Source organism: Gnatocerus cornutus, chromosome 5, assembly GCF_029298725.1.
Source record: "Gnatocerus cornutus isolate USDA-ARS CGAHR chromosome 5, icGnaCorn1.1, whole genome shotgun sequence".
NCBI lineage: Eukaryota > Metazoa > Arthropoda > Insecta > Coleoptera > Tenebrionidae > Gnatocerus > Gnatocerus cornutus.
The window spans coordinates 14,905,629-14,924,193 of record NC_142237.1 but is presented as its reverse complement, the minus strand read 5'-3'; positions in this window follow the sequence as shown (position 1 = coordinate 14,924,193).

Here is an 18,565-nt window from a genome sequence, read left to right as displayed (position 1 = left end):
TTTTAAATAATTTTTGCAAGTATTTTTGCAAACATATTTTCTTCAATTTCGCTGTTTGCCACGAAAATATCTGTTTGAAAATAAAATCTCAAATTTGTATTCGTAAAAAAATACGAAATTACGAATACAAATTTGAGAAAAAATGTGATCGGGTCAAACCGCTTCAATAAAAAAAATGAATGCAATTTTTTCCCAAATTCCACTATCAAGTGATTTGAGTTGGTACATATTGCAGTTTTCATTTTGTTTTAATTTTCCAGTTAAGTAGATACGACTTTTCTAAAATAAAGAATCTCTAGGTCTGAATTCGCATTTGCGAAGTCTCAGCAGCATTTTCCGCTCTTATTTTTATGTATACGAATAGGCAGTAGTCCGTAGCCGCTTAGCATACACACGACACTCGCGTGACACCTCCCCTCCCGTCATCCCACCCTTCAATTTAATTCCAAGTTATAAACCGTTAAATTAAAGAGTATCCCTCGGGATGACCTCCGCCAAGCTCTACAACACACATATACACTTGCGAACTCGATGTTACTGCGAGCATTCACAAATCACGAAATGTTCTTTTAAAAATGTAATTTGCTGGCTACAGCAGGGTTAAATTGTAAAGTGTCACGGTTTTTTAATCACGAGCTCTTGGCGAATTCAAATTGAATTTCACGCATTTTCAAACGCTAAGCTGGAAACACCGACGCATGTGGATGATCAGAACCATTGTTTTGTAGTAATGCTAATTTTAACTTGATAATCAGACTTTTGATCGGAAGGTCCTGTTTGAAAGTTCAGAGGTGGTTTGTTGGAAAAATTTAATTTATTGAGTTAATGATAAGAAATGATAGCTTATCCTGAAGTATCAAAGTGACTGTTTAAATTGATAGTATCCTGGAACACCCATAACTTGGTTATTGCCATTCTCCGATTGATAAAGAGGGAAACTGCTAAATTATAAAATAGTTAGAGATAGGGTGAGGCCACGCACCCCCGTCATTTCAGTTCTCTGATAATGTTATGCGGAACAGTCATGCAGCTCATCAGGTTAAATGGAGTGCGTCGGATCGACTTATGGCCGTCTTAACTCGCTATCATCAATCATAGGATTAAATGCTCGTTCTTGGAGATGCAGCAGACCTACTCATATTAACTAACAATTTTATGGTACATCTTGAATTGAAATGGTAATCTCGCAGTTTTATACAGAACAGACCGTGCTGGTTTTAGAGATTTGCTTGCTTTGTGGAAAGATGGCTTTATTTCTTGAGTTTGCCAAGAATTTTGTTTTATCGCCGTTTAAGCAATAGCGCAATAACGGCTCGAACAAAGCTCTACCTATACGAAAAAATATGGCTTTTTATTCAAACATAAAATGAGAAGGGTTTTTATATCTGGCCAGGATTATTTACAAAATCAATTTTTGTATTAGCGAGCAACGAGCATAAAGTCAAAGAGTTTATTAACAACTAAAAATTTAATAATCTGTCATTATTTATTAGCATCAAAGAGTTTAAATAATGAGCAATGATGTAGACAAATCTAAGGAAATCAAACAGTCTAATGCTGGATAATACGAAAAACAAAGGATTTGGAGGATAAAAAAAATCTGGAAAATCTAAAAAATTTATGAAATATCGAAAATCTGGAGAATCTAGCCAGCAAATCCAAACAATTTAAAGAATAATAAAAGAGACTGAAAATCAAAAAGATCTAAAGATTACACCAATCTACAAGTACAAAATTTTGAGAATGTAGTAGATTTAAATATGCAATTTGAGGAATCTGAAGAATACAGAAAGTTTATGTATTTTCAACAATTTAAAGAATCAAAAATCAATCAATCTAAGCACATTCAAAGAATAAATTTAATTAAAGTTTGCAATCTCGAGGATTTTTTTTAATAACTTTAAGAGTTTGGAGATTTCAAAGCTTTTAAGACAACCTAAAAAAGCTAGTCTAATTAAAATTAGCCTAATCTACCTTTCTTGCAGAGAATTTTTGTAGACGCCAAATTTATGTTATTTTTTTTTATTTATTTATTTATGTTATTTATTTATTATTTAAATGTGGCTCAGTTAGCAGAGCGAATTACACCACGCTGATTTTTTAAACTCTTGCAATTCTTGCGAAATGTCAAACAAAACTGTGACATTTGTCGAATTGTCGCCAAATTGCAGAAGCGTCAGCAATCAATTTGTTTTCGTTATTTTCAGTCCAGATTAGCAGGTATTTCATTATAACAGTATATTTTTCATCATAATATTTTACGATTATTAATAAACTTGAAAAAATGTGGAGCTATTTACTAATAAAACTACAGGTATTTAACTTATTCCTCTCAAATCCTACTGATATCTAAAATATCTCCTTTGTAAGAAAAATTACCTATAATTTATACTGTTCAAATTCCGCTGATTGCTTCTTTGTAAATCAATAAATTCTTTGCACGAGAAATCACGTATAGATAAATAAATCGAAAGATTTGGAAAAATTAATATCGGTGGAATTAAAGAAGCACAATCTATAGAACATACAAGGTGTTTATAAATGTTTCTAGTATCAAGGGTGGCTCTGGGATTTCTGTCGTACACTATTTGCTGCTTTGTTTTTATAGTGAATACAACTATCTTGAAAATATTTATAATGATACTTACGTAGGTTTTAAACCACAACTAGAACAGTTTATTTCTCAAAACTTACTTTGCTTCATATTTGAGGTTAACTGCAAATGTCAGTTGAAAAATCGAAACCTACATTTGGAATGAGCGGCAAATTTCTTTGACATTTCATAGCCACCCTTGACGCTAGAAACATTTATAAACACCTTGAATAAATAATAAATCGTACAAAAACCAGAGATTCCGTGATTTTAATAATAATTTAAGAAATAGGAAAAATATTAAGACTAGAAATACAAAGTTCAAGGAGTAACAAGAATTCAAAAAAATCGAAGGGTATGAAGCAAGCAAGATCGATAGCCCAAAGTCTACGCTTTTGAGAATCTAGATAATTTAAGAAAATAGATAATATTCAAATTTTACAAATACTATAAGCAATCTAACAAACTTGTAATTCAGAAATGTGCATTAGAGTAATTAAAAAAAAAACAAGCATTCAAGAATCGATAGTTTCTAAAGTCAATTTGAAAATATCTATGAAATTTAGAGAATTTATATAGTTATATAGTTTAATCTGAACAATTAAAAGGGTATAAAAAAACGATCAAAATATTCTACCTAATTAAAAATATCACACATTTCATTAATAAAAATATATCACAGACAACTTTAAAATTACCAGGACTACAATATATCCAAGAAATTTAAGGACCCCAGCAAATCCAATTAAAGATCTAGACAAATTTAACAAATTGAAAGAATCCTAAGAAAAATTTAAAATACCCACTAAAATCAAAGAATGCAAAACATGGAAAGAATTTGAACTTATCTTAACGAATCTAAATTTAAGAAAATTATAGCGTCGGTTTAAGTTGTGAAGTCCATGTTGGGCAAAAATGAGTTTTCGATTTATGAAATGGATAACAAAAAGAACTATCGTTGGATAATTTCGAATGTTATCATTTTAGAATCAAGAAACACTTTATTTTCATTCCTTAAATTTTCTAATTTTAAATTTGTCAACAAAATTAAAATTTATTTATCTGAGCCAAAAAAAATTCAAAATACGACTTAGCAACTTAACGACTCAAACAACGATAAAATGATTTAAAGAATCTTAAAATTTTAAAGAATCTAACTAAATTTTATGTAATTTAAAGAACCTAAGACAAAATGTAGGTAATAAACCAAATTCTCACTGAAAACCTAGAGACCTAGACCAATTTTAGAAGAGTGCAAATATGCAAGAACTCTCGAAAATCAGAAAAAAAAAATTCAAAAATCCATTCTATCCAAAGGATTTAAAGAAACCGTTGAGAGAATTTTAAAAATGCAGCAAATCTGTTGCGAATAGGTTGAAAAATAAAGAATCGGAAGCTGCTGTGGAATATCCATATATCCAGACTTCATGATAACATTTTCTTAGATTCTATTGCGTGTTCTTTGCTTCCGTTCGTAAAAATTGAGGGGTAAAAAGTAATTTTCTCGATAAGAATTAAACTTTCCCCCCGAAATAACCCATATCGCTGAATCAAAACCTCGTTAATTTGTCGATCTGCGATCCTGCTTAAAACTCAGTGATTAATCGCATTATCCCTTTCCATCAAGTAATTAGAAGATGAGTTCGAAACTAGGGTGTTATCCTCTTGGAATCGGTGATGTGCTTACCTTTCGCACCGCCCCGTCACTTGAGTAAGATTCTCTAGATACGAGTCCTGAACGAGGATGACTAGCAACTAGCGCACCATTCATCCTTATCAATGTCAGAGCTAAGCAGATTATGTACTAGTGACGCGTGAAACCGTCTGTAATCCTCACTGACGAACGTTACTTACGGCCCAATCAAACGGCACACGTGGCTCGGAACTCCACTGTCGGTGAGTGTCGAGGGATTTCCAGTCGCCTCGCCCAGATAATCTGCTTGTCGCTGATTCCACAATTATTGGGGATTGGGATGTACATATAACTCAAGAGAAAGCCACTTTTCGCAGCCCCTAACCGGGGCGACACTATATCTTTTTCACGCAAAGTTGGGAATAACTTAATATAGGGCGAATCGAATTTAACGCTTCGGAAGATCGGATTTCAGCCGGAGATGACCGTCATGACACGTTTTTGGGCATTGTTAAATTATATAGGGTGATTTAGAAATATTTCCTGAAGTTTTGTTGCATGACGGGGCTCCACCACATCATGACTGTTATTTATTGCACCATCCATGGCTGCGCAATTAGTGGATCTGAAAGAGACAAGCCTCCGATTGATCGTGACCCATTGTCAAATATACTAACAACTAGCTTAAAATCAGACCACACAAGTGGCTTAAGTCACTTAGTTTAAGACAAAGTACTTTCTACGATTAACTTGTACCCACCCAATTGGTTGATGTATTGGTGCGTAAAATAAACAAAGAAATTGGTTGTTGCAGTGTAGAGCCGGGATAAGGAAGGTGTTTGCTGATGCGGTACAGCTCATAGGGGAAAGGTTCCTAAAAGGGTACAAGGAAGAGCGAGCTTCAAAAACTCGCGTAGTTAGAAGTCGTCTTTAGCCACCTTCTCTCTAATATTCTTACATTCTCGAGATTGACAGCTGCGATATTTGGCTGATGACCCGTGATCTCTGCTAGACATGGAAGTGTAATCCGCATTGTCCTGTTTGAATTCCAGTTGCGCTAGTACGAACACGCAAACAATTAGGTTCGTAAGTAGCGTAGAAACAGTAAGTTGAAGATGTCATCCACCCACACAGCAACCTGTAGCTCGCTTCCTCAGTGGGCGGCAGTCCCAGCAAATGAGCAGTTGCATAGAAATTGAGTTCGTGAAACAAAATAGCAATTGAAACCGCACCTGAGTGCGGCGTGATGATTACAGCTCCCATTCGGTGTCAATTAGCTCGCCCTGTCATTAGATACCGCCGATGACGGAACCGTCACCTCAGACACCTCCGTTGTGACCGATACCAAATAATCAACTGATTTGTGGTAACGCGAAAAAATTTTCCTTGCCTCTTTTGCCACACACAAACCGGGTGGCGAGCGGAGCTGTAATGTGGTGGTTGGTTTTTTACAGGAGGCACAAGACTAGATATAATTTTATAGTTGCTTATGTGATTATTTGTGGATAACAGACACAAAACTGTAATTTTGGAGGAATGGAGGAATACGTCTCATGAAGTTGTAACACACCTGCCACAAAAGTGCTGCGTAATTGTTTTAGTTTGAACGGACCATTAAATAACTATTAAAGAAGATCTTGCCACACCTAGCTTTGAAATTTTTCTGAAGGATAATACACATAACAGTCACTTGGACTTTCTGCAGGCAAGGAACTAAAGAATCAATTTATCTCTTTTATAACATAGCCTGAAATTGAATTGAAAATTCAAGTTTAAGAAAAACTTTTAGAGCATGTTTTGAATCTTTTATGTCAAAGCAATTATCTAGAAAAGTATCATTTTTTTCGGACCTCTTAGGTTCTTTAAATTCTTTGATTTTTCAGGTTTCCTCCCGTCGCAATTGTCAATTTTTTAATTTATTACCTCTGGTTGCATTTCAGTAGTTTTACCCATTTTTTTTTATTGTTTGGATATTTTACGCTATACCTTTTGAATTCTTTAGAAATTCCAATTTTTTTAAATTTTTACCTCTATTCCAATTGTTTACTTTTAGTGCTTTAAATTTTAGATTCTTGAGATTTGACGATATTTTTCAGTTATTTCTTCGTCTTTATTTTCTTTAGATTCATTTTATTTACTTTTTGTCAGAGGTCAAATCCTCGAATACTTAATCCGTAATTTTTAAATTTATGAAAAATTCTATTGTTTTAAATTATTTTTTATTTTTGTACTCTTTGGACCTTTATTTGGACTGTTTTTTGGAATCTGTTTTGGATATTCGACATTCAACATCAAAATTGATTGTTATTTGTACAGTTGCGGCGGATGAAAAGTAAGACAAAATGACAAGTTCAATATTTTGTCTTTGTAAAACCACCTATAATTGAAGTTTTTGAAATGCCAGTTCGATTGTCATTGAGACAGGACGATTCAGTGTCGTAGAAGAAAGAACTTTAGTTCAAACTTTAAATATTTAATAAAATTAAATGTTGTTAACAAAAATTAATATTTTATTATTGCTGCATGACCGGAATTAATAACACTTTCAAGTCCTCGTGGCATCGACATAATAGCATGTTGAGCGAAATGTTCAGGTATCATTTGCCAGCTATCCGAAATGCTCTGGAGCAGTTTTCGCGATTATTGGGCAAAATTTGTTCATTTATATTTTTGGTCATGATACCCCGAATGTTCTCAATAGGATTTCAAGTCGAGACTCTTTGCCCGCTAAGATAATGTTTGCGCCCTATTGTCCTGTAAAAAATTGCTGACAGGGCTCGGACTGCAGTGGAAAAGGGGTTAATACCACGTCTTCGTCCGGGGTTGATATTTTTCTTCAACCAGTTCCTTGCTTCTTCGGATGGTTCCCGTCTCTCGAAACTAACGTTTTGCTCGTAAAATCGTATTCTTATTGACAACAACTTTATTTGCAATAGTTTTTATGGCGAGTCCATCTATCAAACGAGCTAGAATCAGAGCTTTTTGCAATTCTGTGAGTTGGGGCATTTTAAAGATGTTTGGGACAACTCTGGTTTATTTTCTGTTGACAGTGGCAGTGTGATCCTTATATTTTACACCTAATATAATTTACACCTTATAATTTTTGAAATTTTCAAATACAGGGTGAAAAGTCGATGTCTTACTTTTCATCCGCCGCAACTGTACATAGTAACGAAATAATAGATAAGCAATAGTGTCGCCAATCTTTAAAAAAATTCAAAATTCAGAAAATTGCATTGAAATTAGTGATTAAGAGTTTGATAATAATTAAATTGGATGATGCACCGATGCGTGTATTAAAGTGACATATTGTCGATGTCTTTAAACGTCAGTACAGCTCCCAATGGAACAAATCAAGAGGGTAAACAGGTCTGTTACTTGGTTAAATTGAAAGTAATACATTGCTAGTCAGGGAGTTCCCCTAACAATATAGTAATGGCAGGTAAGCTTGATCGTTGCGACATATGTTAAGCTCATTGCATGCAAACGGATGACAAGAGGAGGTTAAATACAATTGTAATTGCAGCTTTGACTTAATAGACCAGGACCAATATGCAATTAATTATATTTTAAAACACCAAAACGAAGTAAAACAAACTGCATAATTTAGTGCAGAATGACGGTCATAAATTAGGTTAATTTTGAAAAAGCTGAGTATAAAGTGCATGTAAATTTTCACACTGTCAGTGATAGAGTTATTAAAATTGAATTATTGACACGTTTTAATTAAAAAACAAATTTCTAATTAGAATAAAGTCATAAATTTCGTATGCGCTTTATCTGTTTTATTTAAATTTATTTTTTATATTTTATATCTTTTCAATCATTCCAACTATTTAAAATTTAATAGGTATTTTTTCCAGCGTGAAATAACTCAATCAGTGCATGTAATGCTTTAAATAGAAACCATCTGCATCGGTTGTATACAAGATATGTTTAATGAGATATTTTATTAGTATGTTTCAAAAGGCGTACAAACGTTGCTTTTCTTTGATAATTTATAATTAGCGCATTGACAAATGTCTCCTTTTGATGTTTTTATCCTCGGATATAATGTAAACAATATATAATTTTAATGTCTTTATTATTATGAGAAATGTAAAAATTGTGCCAATTAGTCGCCGGTTGACGTTTAATTCCTCATCATTTCCTTAGCCAAGCCGCAATATTATTAGCGACTTGTTTTATGAGTTTTCGTTGCAACTGTGTTTAACATCCAAGACCTGCAATATTTTATTCCTGATCGAAGCGAGCTTTTATTGGGAATAAAAAAGAAAGAAAATCAGTGGTCGTAAGCGGACATCCTTAAACAAACGGCAACTTGAAGAAGCGGAAACTTTCTAATATTCTAGCGATATTTCGAGTCGATTACAAAGTCTTCATCTTATCTGGAGAACCAATAAAAGAGGGAGCCGAGCATATTACACTAGCTTCGTGAATTGATGAACAAATTCCTATTAAATCTGCGGCAAACTTCTTTTTATATTGAATAACTTTTAAAACGATTTAAAAGTGCAGGGTCGCCATCTGGGCCGGATTAAGTTTACAGCCTCGGCCGCCCGCGATATTGTACCATATTGACCCTCATGTCTTCTTCTCCCCATCTTCAAGCTTCCCTCTTTGTAATAGCAAGGCTTAGCCCGTCACATTTTTATAACGAGACCTAAAAGCCGCGATTAATTTGTTTGCTTCGGGTTAATTCCCGAACAATTAGTGAGTCGGGACGCCGCCGCCGCCCCTTATCTTATCGCAGATGGCTGCGTCGAGCGACGGTTTCAAAACGAACGATCTGTCTTCGCTTCACCTCATTCAACCCTTTATTTTTAGGGGGTGGAAGCCATTATTTTAAATGCATTCGCTTTGGGAATTACCTCACATTAATGCACGCTGAGTCTATGAAAAAACTACCCAGAAATTGGATAAAATTTGTCTGCAGAATAAGCTGCCAACTAAATTAGAATTATTCTGTTGGCGGTAAATTTTATCATATTATCAATGCATTGTTGTGACCGCATCCGTGTCAAATCAATTACAGAGCCGTTCGTTGGGCACTCTGCACTATCAGGCGTCGCTAATAAGACCCCATTTCGGCACGCGTCGCCAGTAACTGCAGAGGCGGGTTTATCTAAAATTCACATGCTCATCCCTCTTTTATTCGAGAAGGGTGACTTCTGTTATACAATTCAGCAGCAAAATCACATGCAAGAGATAATTTCGTCTCGTTCGAGTGGCTGTTTGAAGTGGTTAAACAGACACCGCTCATACCACATCCGCAGCTTTTAACCTGTTATCTTGCTGCGACTATTAAACGATAGTAAAGAAGCTTCCTAACTTCAAAGACATATTGTTTATCATATGCTATTAGCTACTGCCACATACCTTACATGTGTTCCACACGCCAACGAAATCATAAATAAAAAATACAAGACATAAATTCACCACGATGAAATTCTCCGCTGTAAAATATGTTTATTACAACTCCGATTTATATAATTACATCCCGCGATAATCTAAATTACAATAAGCGCTTCCCGTTGTCCAGACAGCGGTGCATTTTACATTATCTTGTGTGCTTTTTTTGGAATCAAGCTCAAATGAAAAGGTATAATAAACTCCAACACTATCTGTTTCCTGAAATTAAAAATAATATCATGTTTCATCGCTTATATCCAATGAAAACTTGGTCTGGGTTCTCATGTGCAACGCCCAGTTTTTAAAAATGTACAAATTTCAGACAACTTAAGATGTGGCAATTTAGTGATGGGGTCATAAATTAATTTACGACTTTTTTAGAAAGCACTCAAAATTACTTAATTACTAATTACAGTTTATAGTTAGGACAGGCTAAGTGGGCATTTCATTATTTTTAGATCAATGACATTGTTAGTCTTTAGTCTTAGTTCAGGCTAGGTGTGGAACTGTCATAATTATATTTCTATGAATCTTAAGATTGTTAAAGCATTTGGGCTTCAAACTAACTACATAATAAAAAAATTGCGATGGCTTCTCAGATATTAAAGGTTAACCATACAACGAAAAAGTACGACAAATTCACTAAAATTGAATATTTTAATCCAAAAGATGGATTTTAAAAGAACAGAAGGCATCCAAACCAATTGGAAAATTGAAGTTTGCAACAATTTTAGGTAAAAGAAATTAAAATTAAGAAATTGGACGGACAAAAAAATCTAGAAAATTTAAAAGGAATTCAAACTAATTCAAAGATTTTTTTAATAAAAAATATAAAGAAAGTTAACAGTTAGAGAAAAGTTAACTAATAATTTAACGACGCAACGGTCGAAATTCACACAAAATTTTGAGAACTTGAAGTACTCAGAATATCAAATAAATCTATAAAAATAATATTCAATTGAAATTATTACAACGGATATCATGACATAAAAAGACCAGACGATATAAAGAATACACTTAAAACTCTGCAGATTTTCTACTCATTCAATGAACGTCAAAAACAAGTAAAATATACTAAAAAACTGAGCCCAAGGAGCTACGATTTATAGAAATTCAAAAATAGATTTGAAAATTTATAAAATTACTTCAGAAGATAAAGCAAAAGCTATAAAACAATCAATAAAAAATGTTTGGAATTAATTAAAAGTTCTGAAAGAATGACAGCAGCTCAAATGGAATATCTAAATTAATAATTACTAAATTGAAAGATGTAAAAATTCTAAACATTGAATCTAGTAATGGACTACAAATTTAAAGAAGATGAAAAAAATCTACAGAATTTTAAAGACTTGTAAAGAGTTAAACAATTTAAAAAAATAACAAAGTATACACACTGCTGGGTAGTTATAAAAAATGAAAGCTTTATTGCGTATTTTTGCAGATTTTCAAGCTTGTTGCATATTTTATTGACTATTTTTTTACATTCCTTTGGTATAATTTTTCTTATGCACAACTTGAATTGAGAATAACTTTTCATGTCGCACAAGTTTCTTCAACAAGAACTATTTGCTTAGTAAATTCCAAAATGCCAAGCTCGTAACTTCTGCGTCTTTATTGATACTTTGTGGTCTGAGAATCATTCTTCATCATAAAATCCATAACATGACATCCAAACAACTTTTGCAAAAAAACTCTTTCATAGAATCTCATTATGTTCTCCCTCCAGTTTTACCATAACCAGCTGAACTACTAAAAAAAAGCTTAGTAAATCTATGGGAAACTATTAAACTTCGATCTGAATAAATTTATATTACGTGCTAAAAGCTGAGGTGTTTAATTGTGACTAGTCCAAGCAAGGTAGCAAAACCAGGTGAGATGCCGGGAGCGTCTAGCAGAGGTGCAGAGTCCGACCAACACGGATATGGTAATTGGTTGGTGATGGTAATTTTATTCGAAGCAACACAAGTTCTCCTGTAGTTTGGACTGCCGCCCTATAATATCGACACCGCTCGCTCCTTATTGCAATAATTAATAACTTCGCTACTCCGCACGTCTTCGACATGAATATTGAAAACGTTTTTCCACAGACATTCCATTCTTTGATAATTTTTTCAAAACATCATTAATACATTATGAGAGAAAAACACTTTTGTTTCGATCACCCTTCTTCATTCGGAGCTTTTTATCATGTTTATGGAATATTACTTTCGATCACGTGTAATATTGTGATATTAATAGCTTGAAAGCTCACTAAGTTTTTGTTGTTAAAACACAGCACTTAACTGTAATAAACTGCAATTTACAAGTATATTGCCTGCTATTTTTAATGGCTTCAAAGTGCCTCCCATGTAAAATTTATTCCCAGTAATAAACAAGAATCTTGAGCTTCTTTATTTATTCTCTACAAAAAATTGATTCGTTGTAGAGTTATTAAATTACACTCGAGCCGGTGACTTTTTCTTAATTCTCAACGTAAACGACCCTCTTTTAGAGCCAATTAGAAATAAGTCTTGTTTTTCATTTAAATAAACCCCCTTTTGTCTCCATTTCATTAAGTTTATTGCCTAATCAACAGGGATGTGGTCTTTTATAACCTAAATAAGCTTACAACACACTTCTTGATTCTGTAAAATAAAGGAAAAAATCAAATTAACGTTAAGGGGTATTCAGGGACCAATTTCAAGGAGGCGCTATAAAAATACAAGCAGCCGAACATTGAGCGACGCCAGTTAACGTCTTGGAACTAATACTCTTCCGGCGGTAATTAGCCTTAGGTAACTTACCAATTTTTTTTAATTTAATGTCTTTAAAACTACTAAAAATGACAAAAATCAATACTGTCGCCCCATCAAAACAAATCTAATTAGCTAATTACATTCCGTTAATTGGAATTTCCATTATCAAGCTTCTTGGTTCGTCATTGGCTTGTGCACGTGTATAAAATCTCTGCACAAGAAGAAAATCGATTCTTTCGATCGGAGTAATTAAGAAATTATTTTCCTTACAATCGTCCTAATAAAGACCAAGTAAAATATCCACAGAGGATTCGCAAATTGACTGCTCGGCAACACGAAAAGAACCAATTAAATAAAAGCTCCGAGTTTTTAGTAAAATTGAAACAATAATAACGAACCGAAGGTAATAAAAGGGCACGATCATGCAAACATAAGCATTTGGTTAATAACTATTATTGCCTAAAACTCCAGAGACGTTAAATTATATATCAATTATCTAACCATTCCCCTTGTGGATACTCGCATAGACCCCACAAATAAAAATTACCAAAAGCAGGTGGACCCTTTACACTGTCTCAACGAACAGGGAGCTATTAAAGAACAATCAATTGATTTCCTCGTTCGTTTTTCATTTCCACTGACAGGGAATTTGGTGTAAAAAAAAACAAAAAAGTTGTTATTCTCATTGCTCAACTTAATCTGGCATGTTTTAATATCCGTTAACAATTATCTAAATGTGTTTCTCGAAACCACAGGATATAAAACAGACAATTTGTCTTATCAGTTTTGTATCTTAATTTGGCTGTAGTTAAATTACACGAGTTACAATAAAATAATTATAAAATGTCACCATTTTTAGATGTGATGATGGTGATAGCCATCACGGTTTTACCGTGTAATTATATGCTCAGTATATTTGCACTGACAGCGAGCTTTGAAAATGGCATTTTAATTAATGTGTGTTTTCACAGAACCATTTGCCATCCTGCATCGATAAAACTAATGACAATATTACTAATTATACCAACATTTCACTTAACGGAAATGATTCCCCGTTTTATGAATTTTATTGTAAAATAAAGAATAACCTGTAAAAAAGCATGTAGGTAATTAAATTGAAACTTTTAAAATGCGATTTTTTTTTACGTCCAAAATTAATTTCTCGGTATAAGTTTACGTCGTAATAAATATTGAAAAAATTATCTTTGCATATTTATCTTTATTAAGGGTGATGAAAGAGAAGAAGAGGTATAATCAAGTGCACTATTTTCCGTAAAGGTGCATATTAACAGTCATTAAAATAAGTGTTTACTTTGCATGAAACAATTATGTACTTCACTGTATTAATAAAATAAGATTTTTTATGCGAGACGATGTTTGAAGAGTAATTTTATGTTCAGTTGTACAAATTAAGAAAGCCGACAAAAGCATACTGCATAAATAATGCATATGAAATAACATAAAAGTATAAAAGATCCGAAGAAAGATGAATTTATAAAGTCCTAAACGTTTAAAAAATCGCATAGACAATAAATGCGCGAAAAACTCCGAAAAAAAAATCCAAACTTTAATAGACCATGACTCATTTAGTTATTGCCGTACATGGATTTTGAGCTCGGATTTGGAATCTGCGAGGAATTCTACGTAAAATGAGTACTCAATAAGGGAGATATCGACCGAAGTAGATTCACATAGTTTTAGGCAAAAATTTCTCGACAAAGTTAAATTTTTGAATTCCGGAAAATGTATAAGTGAAGTCTTAGGATAGAAAACGCGAGAAAATTGATAGTGAAAACCACATTTCTTTATCTGTCTAGTTTCTGAGATATGGAACACTGATATTTCCAAACTTCCGAAATCTTGACCTTTTGGCGACAACCCGAAATTTTAATCGATCATAACTCAGTTATTTGATGACGTACGAAAAAAATATTACAAAAATTCTGCGTTAAATGAATAGTAATACCTTAAGTTTGTTCCACAAAAAGCTGGATATTGACCGAAATTGATGTTTATGAAGCGTTTATGAGATGATTTTTAAAGTAACTTTTGTAAGGTGAAAACGTCGGTCATACCTTTTAGTTATACATCAATCGAAAGAGCAGTTTGAGATTTATCACCTGACCAAATTTCGGATCGGTAGCTCAAAGAGTCGACGAGGAGCGGAAAAAAAACAAAATATGCGAATCTTCGTAGTTTTTAAGATATTGAGCAATGAAAATTTCGAAAATAAAAACCAATTCTCTTTAAATTTGCTCCAAAAAAAAGCGAGAAATCGACTGAAGTTGATTTACATAATTTTAACTGAGAATTTGATTTTTAATCAGGCATAACTAATTCTGCATGGAATTCTTTGTTAAATAAATGCCAATTATTTAGGTTTACTCTATACCTAAATATGTTAGATATTAATCCAAAATCGATTTTCAGTGTTTTTGGGGTGATTTTTCAAAACGAAAACTATTGATATATGACTGGAATCCCTTTAATTCATTCCAACTAGCTCTTCGTCGAGACAAGGACCTTTCAGACAGATTAAAATGAAAAATTGCAGATTTAAAACAGCAATACGACCTTTATTAAAAATATTAATTTTTTGCTCATTATTCACATGCAGCTGCAGTAATTGATGTCAGAACTAATTTCGTTTAATTAGTTGGTAACTCAATGAAAGTCTAGAGAGAAAAAATTATAGAATGCTCATCAAAGGTCGTCATGTTGGTTTGTTGGACACATTAAAAACCCACGTATAAGAAAACTGAAACGTTACGAAGGAATCTCTTGCTGGGAGTTACTAGTCCGACAGGACATAAACAATCGTGGTCCGTTGAAAGCGACAAGTGTGATCAGACTCTGCTGGAGATCGCGCACTCCCCACGGCTACCAATAAAATAAAATGATTCAAGTTTTTTACTCCCATTATTATGAATTTACGAGTTATTGAAATTTATTCAAACTCCACGACACAGCTTCTTTCGAAACATTTCAAAAAATTTTAAAGCGTCAATCGATCAAAGCTAATCTGCATCTCTCAACCAAATGGCATCTCTAAGTGGTCATTGTTGAGAAGCGCATCTTCCATTTACCTGCGAACCATCAAGTATTTTATCTTAATGAAATCTTGGCGTGAAACCGACTCGACTTTTTAATATGATAAATACCCTAAATGTAAATAGACTATAACAAAGTTGCGTATATGAATGAGGACATCTTCCATTGTCTGATGTCTGTGGTTTCTGCCATCTGTCAAAGTGAAGAGCGATCGGTCATCACGAGGACCTCCGGCCGAGAATGGTTTATGTATTGCACCCCTTGATTGTGTACCTTGATGGCACTATCGCTCGATTGATCGCCGCTCTAAAATGTTATACTCATAAGATTGATTTCTATGAGATCATAACCGTCACTGAAAAAATTCTTAACATGACAAACACCAACCACAAAAGTTGCAGTAATTGGAACATGTTCAACGCTTCGTTTTACCTTGTTAAAATTCGAATTGCTTGATTTAACTCGATAAACAGAAATATGAAAATTCAGAATCTTGTAGAATGCACACAAACATCTACCTACGTTCTGTTCGCATTCGGACGTGCTAATAACATTTACATTTTTTATTGCACTTATTTGTGTTGGCGTTACTGCCAAACAAGTTGTTGATTGGATTTTTCTAATTTATGCGATCCTCTATCTAATTAAGCCATTCTTTGTCTAAACTTTTTTCTCGACATATTGCCGGATAAGAACCATCCATATTTTGGTAACCGTTCCGCTATTATGAAAGCCACAAAACCGCAAGTTGTGAATGTGCCATCTTCCCATCCGTCATGTGGTTATGACAGCTGTCATTGTCCTCATCACCAAATGAGATTGTGTAATGCTCTCATTGACACCGAGCACTGACACCGTTTATGCGGCCAAGTATCATCATGAAAGCCGGGTGGCTGCTTTTGTGCCCATAACAATGAGTGTCATCCCTTGACATGCGTTAAACTGTTTGCGGATTTTTCCTGGCTTTTGTCAGATGATGCACAATTAAACCGACTGTGCACACACCTACAGATTCTGCGATAAATGTGGAATTTATATGGCTCTGACAGTAGGAATATTCGTATCTAATTAAAGCACGCTTGTTCGCAGATATTTTACATTTAGATTATCTCCCTGAAAAAAATCAGAGGCAATTATTGTGGAATTGTGTAATTTTGATTGATACATGATGGAGCGTTACGTAAGGTTTTGCAAGAATTTCAGATAATCTGTGCACAAAGACATCATATTCATACTTTCTAATATTCACAAATGCACAGTTGTAAACATTTTTTCTTATTTTGTAAATATTGGTAGCTGCTTCTAGTTTATATTTCTGGAATTTGCATGGTTTCAATTTTTTTTTTCTATTATTCTTATATTAGAGTTGTAATTTTGCGCTTAATCTCTGGAAAAACTTAAAAGTAGCTCGAAATGTTTTGGTGAACTGAATTTGAAGGTGATTAGTACCAAATTATTTTTGTATTTGATAAACACGTATAAGCGACACTGGATTAAAGACTTGGGCTTTAAGCATTCTCTCAGGATAAAAAACTATTATGTCTTGTGGTTAAATATACTGCGTGCTATGGGTAGTCTTGAAATGTTAAAAATTTATGCTTTTCTTACTTCTACGGGAATTTCGAAAATTTTTGGTTTAGGCATAGAGATAGATTTAATTTATTAAAAAATAAATCATTTTGTAAAATTGTAGTCTATTAGAAAAACGTAGAAAACAATTTTTTAATTCTGAATTTGGCGCATCCACCATTTCTGTTATATCTTTGAAAGTTTACATTTTGGTTACTTAAATTATTTATTTCAGTTTCTTTAGGTAGTTTTATTGAATCTCTTTTTGAACTTTGTTTTTTTTTATTTCTCAGATTCTTTCAGATTTTGTTACTCTTCAAATGCTTTAAATTATTTAAAATCATTATTATACTAAAAATTATAAAAAATAAAAAAATACCTGAAAGATAAATACTGATAATTTGTATGAGAATGTAAGAAATGTAAGAGATTCGAAGAAAATCGAAGAAGCTCATACACTGAAAATTGTTACTTCGAAAAAGCAAACATTTGAACAATTAACTTAAAAAATTTATGTAAGAATTCCAAAATCTAATGAGGGATTGGAAAGAACGTGATAGTCTGAAAATATATGTATGTATAACTGTTATGAACATAATATAATACAGGGCTGTCCGGAAAGTGGCGCACCACCTTGAAAGGGGGTAATTGGGTGCACCAAAAAATGTTAAAAAAAAATCCAGGCTCTCTCTTTTTGCAGGAGCACGAAAAGAAAATTAGGAAAATGGCAACATTGCTGAACTGTTTCCCCAATAATTTAAATTTCCAGTATTCAAAGCCATAGTAACGTTGCTGTTGTATTGTTAGCGTTAGTATGGTCGGCTCATGATCGAGTAATGTAACTATGGTTTCATGTGAACGATGCCACACTGATCGACATTGTTGATTTAAAAAGTTTGTTAACAGTTTCCAGCCATTTTTCACAAGATTTTTCCGACTTTTTTTGCACCATTCCTTTGTGCAAAATGTCCTTTAGATCCCCAATTCATTTAAACAAAAAATTATTGCACTGAAATCGTTAATTCTTGCGTTCAACTTTTACTCTTCAATTCATCATATCTCGAAAAATTGAAGACATGATTTTTTTTTAACATTTTTTCGGTGATCTATGGCATTGTCCGATAATACAGTATTACGGTGGTGCGCGACTTTCCGGACACCCTGTATGTGGAAATATAAAAAATTTCTTACAATCTGTTAATCTTGGGATGTTATGAATTAAATTTTGAAAATTTAAGAATCTGAGAACTTAAAAATCTAAAATGCGCATGTACAGGATGATGAAAGAAAGGCGCCCATGCTAACTATCATGCTGCAGCTAATTCTTTCCTGAGCTCAAAAATTAAAAGCAAAATGAAATGTATGCTTTTTTAATTAAGATAGAAGCTTTCTTTTATAAACGAGTAAACTCTGTTTGAATAAACTAAACATTAAAAAATTTTAGAAGCAGTTGAAGAAATATAAAAGAATTCAAGCAACAAAATTTCACAAAATGAGACTAAAAAATTAATAATCGAAAAAAGAACCGTTCTAGTGAAACTGTAAATGTAAAAAAAGACAAATAATCTGGAT